The following is a 16547-nucleotide window of genomic DNA, read 5'->3' on the forward strand; positions in this document are numbered from 1 at the left end:
TCTTCTTTCTACGACAACAACAACATGCTTCTGCTCCAGCTGCTTGGAGACGGTGCCTGCCAGCATCGTGTGCTGCTGCTGTAGGTAATGGAATATAAGCTTGATTATTCATTCATTACCTTTGCTTCGCTTTGCCCTTGTTTCGCAGCTGTTTCTGTCAACTCCTGAAAACAAGAAGCATGTGAATTTGTGTGTCTCTGCGTGTGGCGCTTAGAGATGGGCCCAGGCTGCAGAGTTGAGATCCAGAGCCACAGCCACCCTTCCCAAAAGGCTGGATCTGGGTTTATGGGATTTGACCCAGAATAGGCAGAAAGGGCTGGCTTAGCTTTGGAACGTGCATGCATTTGGGGACGTGGATTTTGATGCACAAGCGAGATAAAGGCCATTGGTGACATTTGGATTGGAAGCTGCCCGGAGTGCTGAGGTATTCAGATCCTGAGGAGTGGCTCTGACCCATTTCTAAATAACCCGCAGCTTGCTCTCCGCAATAATACAATCCCATCTGTCTGCTGGGGGGTCCTGCCTGCATGCAGGCTGAATGCAATTGAATATCATCAAGTTTCTGGAAAAACTCTTTGAAGACAAGGGTGAAATTGAGGGCTGCTGGATGGTACCTCTTTGCAAACCATTTCTGTGTTCCCACCTTCACCTCACCCTGCAGGACTGTCACCCAATGTCATCACTTATATCACAGAGCCCCTTAGAAGCCCAAACAGGATGGGGACCTCGTTGTGCTAGATGCTTCATGGACACACAGCGGGAGATAGTCCCCGCCTCAAAGAGCTTCCAATCTCAATAGACAAGACAGACAAAGGGTGGGAGGAAAAACAGAGGGGGAGTGACTTGCCCAAAGTTCACCCAGCAGAGCAGCCGTGGAGACAGGGCTAGAACATAGGTCTCCTGACTCCCAGTTCAGTGCACTTCTCAAACAGAACCACATTAAACAGCCAGCTAGTTGGACTTGGTTAAAACCACAGAGTCTGTGGAAAAAGCCTATGGCAAATGAGAGGACAAAAATACAATTAATTCATTACAGTTATTCTGCCACTGGTGGGAAAACCTTGCAGCAAAGCAGTCAAAGATCTGTCTGTGTCTTTCTCCCTTGCTCAGTAGTGTGGCAGCTTGGTTCCCCGAGCCCTGCAAGCACATGGAGAATGGTTACTATCCACAGAGCAGCGCTCTCTTCTCCATTCCTTGCCTTACTGCTTTTCTGTGTTGCAGAACCAACGGCTAGAACCCAGCCCTAGTATGAATCATTTCTCCCAAAAGTCTGTATAAACACACTCAGTAACTTAAATGCACACAACACATTGGGAAACACACAGCTGTTTACTGGAGCTAATACGCCACAGCAAAACGCACACTTAATCTTCCTGCTGGGAAGGGCCTTTCAAAATGTGCATGTTTAGGCTTTGAGATGTTCTTTCGCTTGAACAGCCCCATTGGAGTAAAAGCTACAAACAGCTCCATTAAGGCCAGTAACAGCTATGGCCTAGAGGGAGGGTTGTTGCAAGAACCCCTTTCCTATTAAGTTGATTCATAGATTATCATTCCAGAAGGGTCTATTGTGATCATTTGGTCTGACCCCTGAATAACACAGGCCATAGGACTTCCCTGAATTCATTCTTGTTTGAACTAGAGATGATCTTTTAGAAAAACAACCAATCTTGCTTTTAAAAGGCAAGTGATGGAGAATCTACAGTGACCTTTGGTAACTGGTTCCAATGGTTAATTATCCTCACTGTTAAATATTTACACCTTATTTCCAGTTTAGTCTGTATCTGAGTCTAGTCTTCAACTTCCAGCCATTGGCCCTGGCTGGATCTTTGTTTGCTCGATTGAAGAGCCTGTTAGCCAAGTTTTGCCCCCCATGTAGGTACTTACAGATGGTGAACAAGTCACCACTTCACCTTCTCTTGGTTAAGCAGATTGAGCTCCTGGAACCCATGATGAGACTTTAGTCTTTCATTAAAGAGAGTGTGTGTGTGAGAGAGAGAATATACTGTGCTCTGAAGCTATAGGCTAAGGGCATAGGTCACAAAAATGTGACAGGTTGAAGTGTACATACAGAAGAGCAAGGAGGTGCAGAGGGGTTGGCCAGAGGCATGGGATCTCTATCGATTCCTCCTTCACAGCTGACCCAAGCTAGCCATCGCTAGAAGTTGTTTATGTTTCTGCGAAGAGCTGGCGAGGTGTCAGCCTTATACAGGTGAAGAGCTTTTGCTGTGGGGGTGAAATTTTTCAATTTTCTGCTACTGAAAAGGCAAAAAAAAAAAAATTCAGTTGAACCTCCCCAGATCTTTTGTCATGATCAGACATTTCCCCACAGACATTTCCCTTTATTAAACGGCTATCTATGGTGCTTATCTAGCTCCACCACCAGAGCATCTCACACTTTTTAATGTAGTTCTCCTCTCCCCTAGGAGGCAGGGCAGAGCTATTATCCCCATTGTACAGACCAGGGAACTGAGGCCCAGAGAGGCTAAGGTCCAGATCCACAATGGGGCACAGGCATGCAACACTGAGTCTCATAGAATATCAGGGTTGGAAGGGACCTCAGGAGGTCATCTAGTCCAACCCCCAAAAGACTTTATCCTCCCCGTCAGGGAATCGAACCCTGTTCTCCCGCGTGACAGGCGGGGATACTCACCACTATACTAACAAGGAAGTGATCTCACAGCACCTAACTTTTAGGTGCCCATGTAATGGAATGCTAAACTGTCTTGTACGGAAGAACAACAACGAGGAGTCCTTGTGGCACCTTAGAGACGAACAGATTTATTTGGGCATAAGTCTCTAAGGTGCCACAAGGACACCTCGTTGCTTTTGCTGATACAGACTATACACAGCTACTGCTCTGAAGCCTGTCTTATACTGTTCAGTCACTAGGTGGTGCTGTGTGTCCCATATAGTAGAACCTCAGAGTTATGAACACCTCCGGAATGGCTTTGAATAAATACGGCTTTGAAACTTTACTGGCAGAAGAAACATGCTGCTTTTAACCATCTTAATTTAAATGAAACAAGCACAGAAACAGTTTCCTTCCCTTGTCAAATCTTTTTTTTAAGACTTTCCCTTTATTTTTTAGTAGTTTACGTTTAACGCAGCACTGTACTGTATTTGCTTTTTCTTTTATCTCTGCTGCTGCCTGATTGTGCACTTCTGGTTCCAAATGAGGTGTGTGGTGACTGGTCAGTTCATAACTCCGGTGTTTGTAACTTGAGGTTCTACTGTACCTTATTTAAGCTAAGCTGAGCTCTACTGGGCAGACCATTAAAGGATCTCACAGTGGACACAACTCTCGCTCTCTCTCAGAGGATGCTTTGTGGTCAGTCCACATCTGATACAGAACCCTGACCTGCAGAGGTGAAAGTAAGCCAGTACAGTCCGGTACCAGACCAGCTTCCCCAGGCTGGCGATTTAAAGGGCCTGGGGCTCCCAGCAGCGGCCAGAGCCCCAGGCCCTTTAAATTGCTACCAGAGCCCCGCTGCCGGAGCCCCCGTGTAGCGGAGCTGGCCGGGAGCCCCGGGCCCTTTAAATCACTGCCAGAGCCCAGGCTGTGGCTGCAACCCTGGGGGCTCCAGCAGCAGGGCTTGGGTGGTGATTTAAAGGGCCCGGGGCTCCGGCTGCTGTGGGGAGTCCCAGGCCTTTTAAATTGCTGCTGGAGCCTGTCAAAGTTTGACTCAGACTCACAATTTATCAGACCACTCTGTTTTATTAGCAAAGCTGCTCTGCTAATACATTTAGAAGTGAGCCCCCCGAGTGGGGCTTGTGTCTCTTAATTTACACAGTTTTTTGGAGAACAAGTTACAGAGAAGTTACAGACAAAAGAAGAAAAAGATTTTAGTCACCACCCTTCGAGATCCCTGAGACCAGTCACGTATCTTCAATTACCTGCCACCCTTAACAATCTCCTTTAACAGCTTCCAGTTAACTTAACTAATTGCCCTTCACACCTTCCATTCTGATGCCTGCTTCTTAGATGTGCTGGCTCTATCTTAATTGCTTCTCCATTCAAAAGCTAACTGTCCCTACGTGTGCTCCCTCAGATACTTTGTAACATGTTTTGGCATGCCCTCTCGTATACAATGTATCCAGCATGTCCCCTTATACAACGTTATACTTATACATGTTATACTTCCACAAGCCCCACTGCCGGAGCCCCAGGGTAGCTGTGGCAGCCGGGGGATCCAGGCAATTTAAAGGGCCTGAGGCGGTAGCGGCGGCCGGAGCCCTGGGGTAGCAACAGTGGGGCTCCAGTTGTGATTTAAAGGGCCAGGGGCTCCAGGCGCCGCTACCGCAGAGCCCTGAGCCCCAGGGTAGCGGCGGCAGCTGGGAGCCCCCAGGGCTCCATCAGTGATTTAAAGGGCCTGGAGATTTAACGGCCTGCCTCTTCTGGTTGAGGCCACGCCCTTTCCAGTTGAGGCCCCACCCCCTGCTCAGCACTCCGGCGTACCGGTAAGTCCTTTAAGTTACTTTCACCTGTGCTGACCTGACAGTAGCAGCCCTACAACCTTCCATGCACAAGGTGTAAGTGTCAGCCCAATAAATCACAGGAACATCATTGTGATCCCCGACCCCGAGTTAGGTGCCCAGGCTCCTGTACAGTGAATGAGGAGAGACAGGAGCCTACACTGCGATCCACAAAAGCCAGCACATTAGCTGGGGAGCCGCCTGAGCTAGCCAATGGGGGATGCTGATGACAGGGGGGCGTGCTAAACCCCGCACTGGGTGCCTAAGTCCAGGCTCCAGGGAGGTGCCTCGCTCTTCTAGTGACTAACGAACCAGGGGCAGATGGAATTTGGCCATCGAAGTCACATATGGGAGCTGGTCCGGGTGGGGCTGATCCAGGAAGGAGCTCATAGTTGGGTTGCCATGCATCTGGTTTTCGACAGGAACGCCTGGTCAGCGCTGCTGACCGGGCCATTAAAAGTCTGGTCAGTGGTGCAGCAGGAACTACGGCAGACTCCCTGCCTGCCCTGGCTCCACTTGGCTCCTGGAAGCGATCAGCACATCCCGCCGACTCCTAGGCAGAGGGACAGCCACAGGGGCTCTGCGCACTGCCTCCACCATGAGCACCAGCTCTGCAGCTCTCAGCCAATGGCAGCTGCGGGGGTGGCACCTGTGGATGAGGGTGGCACCTGCAGACGAGGGTGGCTGTTAGGGGGCTTATTCCTTCATCCGCTTCCTTCCCTGGTCCTTCTCGCATGAACAGAGAGCAACAATATCCGAAGTCCAAAGGTGCAAACAATTCAATGTTTATTGGGGTGAACTTCCAGCAAGCATGATTCCAGTTTCCTTCCTTAGTGTCCTCCTTCCCAGCTCTGACACCACAGAGCCTTACACCTGTGTCCTTGTTCCCATTCCTGCCCTTAGCCAAACATGATTCCAATTTCCTTACCCCCATTCCCTGTTCCCATTTCCCCCTTTAGCAAAACATGATTCCAATTTCCTTACCCCCATTCCCTGTTCCCATCTCCCCCTTTAGCAAAACATGATTCCAATTTCCTTACCCACATTCCCTGTTCCCATTTTCCCCACACACCCACCCACTCACTTCCTGATTGACTGCAGGCTATATAGTAAAACTTGAATTCTGCTTAGCTATACATTAACCAATCATTTTCCTGAAATTTAACTAACCAATCCTAACATGATTATGTAACCAACTATATCCCACCACCTTAATTAGTTTACACCCAGCAAAATTAATTATACAGCAGACAGGAACAATCACAGAACCAGACAGAGATTATACAGACAAACAATAGCAAAGTGGGAACTATAATGACAAAACAATACAGAAGTGAGGATTTCACATCCCAGCTATTGATAAGTGAGTTCTTGCCAGACAGGATACTATCAAACTAAGTTTCCTTTTAAATTTTCTAGGCACTTCCCTTTCTCTGGAGGCGATAGGCACTATCAGGACAGGATTGTATTCCTAACAGCCCAATAGCACCTTATTTCAGTGGGACTAGTTTGGAATGTGAGGAGGTGACCGGTCGCTTCCCAGCTTATGGCTGCCTCTGTTGCTTAGCCAAAGACCTTAGCCTAAGAACAGGGCCTCAGACTGTCACAGTAAGAGAAGGACCTTACACTGGCAGACAGTGATTTTGATTCTTTCTTTTATACCTCTATAATTAGCCAAGTGATAAGAATACACGTAAATTCTTAAAGTACAGGCCTTTACAGACAGGCCTGAATATCTATATCCTAACAAGAAAAGGAGTACTTGTGGCACCTTAGAGACTAACCAGTTTATTTGAGCATGAGCTTTCGTGAGCTACAGCTCACTTCATCGGATGCATAGCATATCGTGGAAACTGCAGAAGACAGTTTCCACGATATGCTATGCATCCGATGAAGTGAGCTGTAGCTCACGAAAGCTCATGCTCAAATAAACTGGTTAGTCTCTAAGGTGCCACAAGTCCTCCTTTTCTTTTTACGAATACAGACTAACACGGCTGTTACTCTGAAATCTATATCCTAACAGTGGCACCTGCGGATGAGGGCAGTGCGCGGAGCCTAGGAGCTGAGGGAAATGCCGGCTGCTTCCGGGAGCTGCCTGAGGTAAGTGCCTCCTAGAGCCCGCACCCTGAACCCCCATCCCAACCCCCTGCTCCAGCCCTGAGCCCTCTCCCGCACCCAAACTCCCACCTGTAGCCCGCACCCCAACCCTCTTCCCCAGCCCTGAGCCCACACCCCGCACCCTTCATCACCAGCCCCACCACAGAGCCCACACCCCCAGCCGGAGCCCTCACCCCCTCCAGCACCCCAACCCCCTGCCCAGCCCGGTGAAAATGAGCGAGTGAGCGAGGGTGGGGGAGAGCGAGCAATGGAAGGAGGGGGCATGGAGTGAGCGGGGGGCCTCGGAGAAGGGGCAGGGCAGGGGCAGCTGTTCGGTTTTCTGCATTCGGAAAGTTGGCAACCCTAGCTCAGAGGCCATCTACCAGATCAGGCCCCTCAGGCGAGTTCACATGAAACAGCCAGGAAGAGAAGGTGGTACTTCCTAGCTGTTAGCCCAGTGACTGGGGCACTCACCTGGAATGGGAGAGACCCCAGGCCCAGCTTAACCTGTGTGGAGGAGATGGGGGCCCCCAACCACCGGAACCCCCCCCCCAACCCCAACCCAAACAGATGTGATGGGAGGAGGCAGGACCCGCATGTGCACTGGGGTGAGTGCGGCAGACGCACACACGCCACTAGGGTTGTATCTGCAGCAAAGCTAATGCGTTTCAACTGAGAATTCAGCCCCTTTGCTGCAGATATCACAGCAAAGCTCCTTTTCTAAGCAGTCTCCATTGTATCCTGCATTACAGGCTCTGTGCTGTGCTCACACGTGTATGCCAGGGAATGTGTTTCCTTTCTTTAAACATGGCGTCATGCTTCCTTTATCTTCGCAGGTGTCAGGGTCATCTCCTTGTCAGCCAGCATCTCTGCTGGGCAGTGACTGTTCATTGACAGTGTTACCCATGGTATGCAGGGTGCTCTCTGAGCGCTTCCAGACAGTTCCTGCTCCACGGAGGAATTCTTCACACACCCCCTAGCGTGTTGCTACGGAAGAAAGGAGATGAAACTGGTTTCAATATCTGGCTCAGAGAAGACCCTAAGCTCTGCCTGGCTCCATGTCTCTCTCAAGCCTATTTCCTGTGTGATCCCAGCCAGTGGGATTCACGGGCGGCACCATGCTGCCCCCTCCATCCTCCAAACCTAGGCAAGGGATAGCTCAGTGGTTTGAGCATTGGCCTGCTAAACCCAGGGTTATGAGTTCAATCCTTAAGAGGGCCATTTAGGAAGTCATCTATCTGCCGCCCCGACCAGGAAAACCGAGAAGTCTGCTGCTTGCCAGGAGCTAGGATTCACGATGTGACGGAGAGACTGCCGAGACTCATCAAGCCCTCGGATCACTACCCCTTCCTGCTTCTCCACGTGGGCACCAATGATACTGCCAAGAATGACCTTGAGCAGATCACTGCAGACTACATGGCTCTGGGAAGGATAAAGGAGTTTGAGGTGCAAGTGGTGTTCTCGTCCATCCTCCCCGTGGAAGGAAAAGGCCTGGATAGAGACCGTCGAATCGTGGAAGTCAATGAATGGCTACACAGGTGGTGTCGGAGAGAAGGCTTTGGATTCTTTGACCATGGGATGGTGTTCCAAGAAGGAGGAGTGCTAAGCAGAGACGGGCTCCACCTAACGAAGAGAGGGAAGAGCATTTTGGCAAGCAGGCTGGCTAACCTAGTGAGGAGGGCTTTAAACTAGGTTCACCGGGGGAAGGAGACCAAAGCCCTGAGGTAAGTGGGGATGTGGGACACCAGGAGAAATCACGAGCAGGAGCGTCTGAGAGGGGAGGGCTCCTGCCTCATACTGAGAATGAGGGGCGATCAGTGGGTTATCTCAAGTGCCTATACACAAATGCAAGAAGCCTGGAAAACAAGCAGGGAGAACTGGAAGTCCTGGCACAGTCAAGGAATTATGATGTGATTGGAATAACAGAGACTTGGTGGGATAACTCACATGACTGGAGTACTGTCATGGATGGATATAAACTGTTCAGGAAGGACAGGCAGGGCAGAAAAGGTGGGGGAGTTGCATTGTATGTAAGGGAGCAGTATAACTGCTCAGAGCTCCGGTATGAAACCGCAGAAAAACCTGAGTGTCTCTGAATTAAGTTTAGAAGTGTGAGCAACAAGGGTGATGTCGTGGTGGGAGTCTGCTATAGACCACCGGATCAGGGGGATGAGGTGGACGAGGCTTTCTTCCGGCAACTAACGGAAATTACTAGATCGCAGGCCCTGGTTCTCATGGGAAACTTCAATCACCCGGATATCTGCTGGGAGAGCAATACAGCGGTGCACAGACAATCCAGGAAGTTTTTGGAAAGTGTAGGGGACAATTTCCTGGTGCAAGTGCTGGAGGAACCAACTAGGGGCAGAGCTCTTCTCGACATGCTGCTCACAAAGCGGGAAGAATTAGTAGGGGAAGCAAAAGTGGATGGGAACCTGGGAGGCAGTGACCATGAGATGGTCGGAGTTCAGGATCCTGACACAGGGAAGAAAGGAGAGCAGCAGAATACGGACCCTGGACTTCAGAAAAGCAGACTTTGACTCCCTCAGGGAACTGATGGGCAGGATCCCCTGGGAGAATAACATGATGGGGAAAGGAGTCCAGGAGAGCTGGCTGTATTTTAAAGAATCCTTATTGAGGTTACAGGGACAAACCATCCCGATGTGTAGAAAGAATAGTAAATATGGCAGGCGACCAGCTTGGCTTCACAGTGAAATCCTTGCTGATCTTAAACACAAAAAAGAAGCTTACAAGAAGTGGAAGATTGGACAAATGACCAGGGAAGAGTATAAAAATATTGCTCGGGCATGCAGGAGTGAAATCAGGAAGGCCAAATCACACCTGGAGTTGCAGCTAGCAAGAGATGTTAAGTGTAACAAGAAGGGTTTCTTCAGGTATGTTAGCAACAAGAAGAAAGTCAAGGGAAGTGTAGGCCCCTTACTGAATGAGGGAGGCAACCTAGTGACAGAGGATGTGGAAAAAGCTAATGTACTCAATGCTTTTTTTGCCTCTGTCTTCACGAACAAGGTCAGCTCCCAGACTGCTGCACTGGGCAGCACAGCATGGGGAGGAGGTGACCAGCCCTCTGTGGAGAAAGAAGTGGTTCGGGACTATTTAGAAAAGCTGGACGAGCACAAGTCCATGGGGCCGGATGCGCTGCATCCGAGAGTGCTAAAGGAGTTGGTGGCTGTGATTGCAGAGCCATTGGCCATTATCTTTGAAAACTCATGGTGATCGGGGAAGTCCCAGACGACTGGAAAAAGGCTAATGTAGTGGCCATCTTTAAAAAAGGGAAGAAGGAGGATTCTGGGAACTTCAGGCCAGTCAGCCTCACCTCAGTCCCTGGAAAAATCATGGAGCAGGTCCTCAAGGAATCAATTCTGAAGCACTTAGAGGAGAGGACAGTGATCAGGAACAGTCAGCATGGATTCACCAAGGGCAAGTCATGCCTGACTAATCTAATTGCCTTCTATGATGAAATAACTGGCTCTGTGGATGAGGGGAAAGCGGTGGACATGTTGTTCCTTGACTTTAGCAAAGCTTTTGACACCATCTCCCACAGTATTCTTGCCAGCAAGTTAAAGAAGTATGGGCTGGATGAATGGACTATAAGGTGGATAAAAAGTTGGCTAGATTGTCGGGCTCAACGGGGAGTGATCAATGGCTCCATGTCTAGCTGGCAGCCGGTATCAAGTGGAGTGCCCCAAGGGTTGGTCCTCCGGCCGGTTTTGTTCAATATCTTCATAAATGATCTGGAGGATGGTGTGGATTGCACCCTCAGCAAGTTTGCAGACGACACTAAACTGGGAGGAGAGGTAGATACGCTGGAGGGTAGGGATAGGATAGAGAGGGACCTAGACAAATTAGAGGATTGGGCCAAAAGAAATCTGATGAGGTTCAACAAGGACAAGTGCAGAGTCCTGCACTTAGGATGGAAGAATCCCATGCACCGCTACAGACTAGGGACTGAATGGCTAGGCAGCAGTTCTGCACAAAAGGACCTAGGGGTTACAGTGGACGAGAAGCTGGATATGAGTCAACAGTGTGCCCTTGTTGCCAAGAAGGCCAATGGCATTTTGGGATGTATATGTAGGGGCATTGCCAGCAGATCGAGGGACGTGATCGTTCCCCTCTATTCGACATTGGTGAGGCCTCATCTGGAGTACTGTGTCCCATTTTGGGCCCCACACTACAAGAAGGATGTGGAAAAATTGGAAAGTGTCCAGCGGAGGGCAACAAAAATGATTAGGGGACTGGAACACATGAGTTATGAGGAGAGGCTGAGGGAACTGGGATTGTTTAGTCTGTGGAAGAGAAGAATGAGGGGGGATTTGATAGCTGCTTTCAGCTACCTGAAAGGGGGTTCCAAAGAGGATGGATCTAGACTGTTCTCAGTGGTAGCAGATGACAGAACAAGGAGTAATGGTCTCAAGTTGCAGTGGGAGAGGTCTAGGTTGGATATTAGGAAAAACTTTTTCACTCGGAGGGTGGTGAAACACTGGAATGCGTTACCTAGGGAGGTGGTGGAATCTCCTTCCTTAGAAGTTTTTAAGGTCAGTCTTGACAAAGCCCTGGCTGGGATGATGTAGTTGGGGTTGGTCCTGCTTTGAGCAGGGGGTTGGACTAGATGACCTCCTGAGGTCCCTTTCAACCCTGAGATTCTAGGATTCTAAAAAAATGAGAAAGGCTGGGCACACACTTCAAAGCTGCTCCTGCATCCTCACTCGCAGACTAGTGCTGCCTAATGGACAGAGCACTGAACTGGGACTCAGGAGACCTGAGATCTCTGCCACTGACCCACTGGATGACCTCAGGCAAGTCACTGCTCTGTGCCTTGGTTTCCCCCATCTGTAAAATATGGATATTGCTATTCACCTCCTTTGTGCAGCACGCTGAGATTTCCTGGTGTAGAGCCTTGTGTGAGAGCTGAGTGTTATTATTTCATCCTGCAGCACGCACTTCAGGAGCAGACAATTGCAGGGAATCACTTAGAGCCGAGTTCCCCCTGGACTGCTGATACCTAAGTCCAAATACCTAACGAGAACCTGTTTCACTCACAATCTGGCATCACTTGACAGTGGCACACCATGACTTGCCCCTTGATGTTCTTAATTGCACAGGCCCAGATGCAGCAGCAGATTCCTGGGAGGAGCACAGGGCTGCACGTGAACAGACTCGCAGAGAGTGGCTTCCCTGGCTGTCACGCCTTGCACCTTGTCTCAGTCCAAAGGCCCCGGGCCGAACGGTGCAGTTCACGAAATGCCCGGCCCGTGCCAGCTCTGGAGGGGCGTCTTGGCCTTTATATCGCCACAGCAGAACTGCGGGCTTGTCCACATCAAGTTGAACAAAAGAGGGTTTAAAAAAAAAATAAACAGAAATGGAGATGAACCAAAATCATGGCCCTGAAGACCCCTCTGCTCTGGGGAAATTTGGGCCTCTTAGGTCAAAATTTGTGGCTGATGGGGCCCATCGTGAACAATAAATCTTGTTATGAGCTGGATTAAACCTTGTTGTGGATTGAGATGAAACCTGGTTGAAACTGATGTGTGAACACGCCCTTCACTTAACTGTCTCTTACCCCTGTTTTAAACAGCCACCCCTAAAACAAGGCCCAGAGCTGGGTATTATTATTTCATCCTGCAGCACAGACTTGGGCCGAGAGTCTGTCCTGAAACTAGCACCCTGTGGGTGGAGGTTTGACTGGGTATTGTTCTGACTGGGGGGGTGGGGGTCTCTGTGTGTGGGGAAAGGTCTGTTGAGGGGGCAGAAAAGAGACTGGGAGAGAGACTGAGAACAGAGCAAGAGAGCCTAGCAGCAAGAGACAGTTATGTCGGGGGTGCTGGCTAAAGGGGTTTGGAGCAAGAAACTGCTCCTTTTGGGTTTTATTCCTCCTGCAGGAGCAGGGACTCTGTGCATCCCTTGTAAATAGACCCAACAGCACCAAAGAAAACCCCAGATCCAGCCCCAATTTCTGCCCACAGCTGGAACACCCCCAGGGCCGCTCGGCTCACAAAAGGGTGGTGACATGGCTCTGAAATCAAATTCCTTGTTGCTTTGCAACCCCACCTCGTTCACGGAAAGTGGGTGAGTGGCTCTGCCATGGGGCATGCTGTGGGAGGACGTGACCCCTTTGCGCATGGCAGCTGCTGGAATCGTGCCCGCAGTTAGCCTCCCTGGCCTGCCTGCACGACGCGAGGGACGCACCTACCCCGCGCCCAGTGGGACGAGGAAGGGGTTAAAATCAGAGTTAATTATATGAACCCAAGCTCCCGCATGATGTGGGGGTGCACTGACAGGATTTTTGAAAATAAAGTTCAACTGATTTCCCTTCCGGGGCCAGGAACGTGTGCCATGCCCCAGGATCTCGGGGCCTTTCCCTTAGGCTCATTCACACTTGGCCCATAGGGGTGGGGGAAGGGTCATGTCCCAGCAATGGGATGGTGGGGAGCAATTCCAACACAACCTCTTCTTTGCTGGGGAATCTCTCTAAGCCCTGCCCAGAGGTTCCCACACACGATCCAACTCTTGGCTGAGGAGCCAGGAGGGGAACCATGCGGGCGGGAGAACACGCCTCACGAGCGCAGGGGGGTGGGGGAATTTGCATAAACCATTTTTTGATGGGAAAATCGGGTTTTCAGCTAAATGGAAATGTTCACAGAATGTGTGCGTTTTCCTTGAAAAAGTCTGTTCTTTTGTCAGAAAAATGGGGGGAAAAAAAGCAAAAAATCAAATCCTTTGTTTTTGGTTGTTGAAAACCGAAGCATTTGGGGGTTTAAGTTTTTCAATGAAGATGCAGTATTTTCCATGGAGAAAGCCCCCCTCCTCCCAGTTCCTCACCAGCTGTATCTACCAGTAGCCCAGCAGCCCCAGGGAAAGGACCAGAGCCAGCCCCAGAGCCAGGAGCAGAAACAGTCACAAAAACGAGCAGCATTTCAAAATTCTTTCCATTTTGCAGGCTTTGAAATATTCCGGATTTTGCAAAATTGTCCATGATATTTCTTCACTGGCATTTTGATCAAAATGATTTTTTATATGTTTTTCATTCATTGAAAGCCTGGGGTTTGGTGAGAAAATGTGGTTTTTAGTAAATCAGAAATGTCAGGGGCGGGCAGAGGGAAATGTCAACAAGGCAACGACCATGGTGACAAGTGATGTTTGTTTCTTAAAAATCTCTTTGGGCAAAGAATGTGGAGCGGCTCTTGGGGGAGTGGCTGGAGCCAGTCAGCTGTGAGGGCAGCTGTAGGATTTGGAGCCAGGGACGATCAGATGTGCTGTGTGGAGAGGGGTGCATTGGGGCAGGCCCAGGGGGAGACTGAGTGAGGGGGTGCTCCAAAGAGGGGCCCTGAAGCAGAAGCTTCGTTGGAATTATCACTTAGCTCTAGGCTGGTTGTTCTCTGCAATTGCAGCAAGTCAGGCTCGGCACATGCCGGTGCCTTTCCACAAGAGATTCCCGCTGGTCCATCACCTGCTTTGCTATTTGGTCCCTTCCGGCTTTTCCCTGCTGCTTCCCCAGCCTTGCATTCCTTGTGCTGCTGGGGCTCCCAAGCCGAGCTAGCTCCTTTCCTGGGGCTCTCCGCATCCCCAGCCCCTCCCCACAGAGATTCTGCTGCTTTCCCTTCCTCACACCCCACATGGGATCTGGCCCATGGTTAGCTCCAGCAGAGAGGCACCTGTCTCAGCACGCCAGAACGCTGGGGAAGATGCATATTTCACAGCAGGACCCTGGCAGTCTAGAAGGGAAGAGAGTGTGTCGTTCTCGGAGCCACCAGACTATTCTTTCGAACTTGGTGGCCCCTTGGGGAGAGAAGGATATAATGTAGCTAGGGCCAGGGCATTCATGGCTTCCAGGCTTCCTGCTGCAGAGCGGGGAGCCCGGAAGCTCCAGGCACCCCCTTTTTAGCCAGGGCTTGGCTCCTGGCTCTGCCGGGTGAAGCCTGGAAGTGCTGAGACCCTGGCTTGAGCCAGGTCTCTCAGGGCTTCTCCCCAGTCTGTGCCGGGGAGCCTGGCAGCCCTGGAAGGCCCAGTGGTTGAGGTAGAGGACTGGGTGCCAAGAGATATGGGGACTGTTTCCAGCTCTGCTACAGGCCCTGTGTGACTGTGACCTTCCCCACTCTGTGCCTCAGTTTCCTGACTGATAATTCCCACGTTACCATACTACACACTATGAAGGGCTCAAATGACAAAGGGAGGATCACACTATATCTGCCCGAACAGGCTGTCGGGAGGCTTTCTTGCTTTAAGATCCTTGGATGGAGAGTGCTGGTGATACACAAGAGGCTGCTGCCCTGCACAGTGTGTTGCCATTTACCCCAGTGCAAGGTGGGTGTGCAAACCACAACCGATCTGATTGTGGAAATGACAGCACCAGGTGCAGGGAAGCGGAAAATCAGGCCCAAAGCATGATGGGCTGAATAAAGAGGCAGGCTGGGAGATTCACATGGGGTGGGATGGGCAGCCACCTGTTAATTTGTTCTCTTCTGAACCACTCAGGGAGGGCGCGCGGTGAAATCCACAGCCTGACTTGCCACAGCAGCAGAGTTCTTAATGCTACACGTCTTAGAGAGCGGATTGATTAATCTCCCCCAAGTCCTGATTGCTGCTTCCTTCCATGGTAGCTGAGCTGGGGGGGAGGGGGGCGGTTGTTGTGTTTCTTCCCTCCCTGCCCAGCCCAACTCCACACGCTCGATTCCTGATAAATTGCATTTGACGTTTAATTTAAAGCCTGGGGTGCCGGAATCCGAAACGGTGCTGAAATAATGGTGATGAAGCACTGCGACAGCCTGGCGCGCGGCCATCCATTTGTCTAAGTCCAATGCCGAGCAGAAAGGCAGCGTGGGACGTGCCTTCCCAGAACCCCACTCGAGTTTGTTTTCAGAAATGGGGGTGGGGAGAAATCCTGGAGACAAAAGCTAGGTTCTTTATCGCTACCAGGGGAGGGCTCACTGCTGGAATTAAATGACCCCTTTGATACGTGCCAGATTCACACACCGCAGCGATGGGGACACCAATGAGAGAAGGCTGGGTCGGGTCCCAGCTCTGGCCTCTTTTCACTACTGGGGGTGAAATGCTCCCCTGCCGGGGAATGTCCCCAGTACAGGGGTGATAGGCAGCACCCCACTGCCCCACCCCGCGAGCATACCTGGGAGGGGTTGTGATGGGGGGAAATGGCGACATTGCTAAGGTAGGGCGAGTGGCTGGACGGCTTTGCAGTCTGGCTACTATTATTTACGCCTTATATTTCCCTAGTGCCGAGAGCCCCAGTCATGGGGTAGGGCCCCATTGTCACTGTACAAACAGAACAGACGGTCCATGGGCCCTGTGGGAGCAGCCCTGGAGCGGATCTGTTTTACGCAAAGGGCCACGCTTGACATCGGGTTCAGCTCCGATTCCTGGAGGTGCGAAGGTGATGTAAAGCTACCGTACTGTAGTGTACTCACCAACCATGGCACCCCCTGGGGTCAGGGTGTGATGCTGCAAGGGGTCCTCATCCCCGGCACCTCCTGCTGGCCACCTGCCTCTCACCGGGTCTTCCGTGGCTCACCTCCAGCCAAGTCACGTATAATCCCTCCCCCTCCTGGGGTAACAAAAAGGTCCAACTATGAATCCGAACTAAACAGCCACAGAAGAATTCTTCTGCCCCTCTCGGGCTCTGCGGAAGTGCTCTTAATTGGCCCTAGTTCAGGGCGTCCCCCACAGGGGCCTAACCTGCTGATGTAACGTTCCCCCTCTCTTACTGCCTGTCTTAGCAGGCTTTCTCCATCGCCTCCTTGCCCCAGGGACTCTGGCAGCTTCCCCTAGGGCTCCTGCTAGGCCCTAGCTCAGGGCTTCCCGCACAGGGGCCTGTGGGTTCGCTCTCTGCCTTGTGGGGGACCAGGTCTCCTGGGCAGTGAGCGGCAGAGCAGAACAAGGAGGGCGAATGGCATGAGATTTGGGGGTGGGGTGCCCAGACAGCCAGGCGGTGAGAGTGTGGAACCTGGAGG

At 51.0% G+C, this 16547-nt stretch overlaps 1 non-coding gene across 1 annotated transcript; it reads right to left on the reverse strand.

Annotated features, from left to right (window-relative positions):
* Positions 1-2595: 2595 nt before the first annotated feature.
* TRNAD-GUC lies at positions 2596-2667 on the reverse strand. The gene has a single exon. It is a non-coding gene; the product is annotated as a tRNA-Asp (tRNA).
* Between the last annotated feature and the right edge of the window lie 13880 nt (positions 2668-16547).

This window comes from Chelonia mydas, chromosome 19, assembly GCF_015237465.2.
Source record: "Chelonia mydas isolate rCheMyd1 chromosome 19, rCheMyd1.pri.v2, whole genome shotgun sequence".
In the NCBI taxonomy this organism is placed as follows: domain Eukaryota; kingdom Metazoa; phylum Chordata; order Testudines; family Cheloniidae; genus Chelonia; species Chelonia mydas.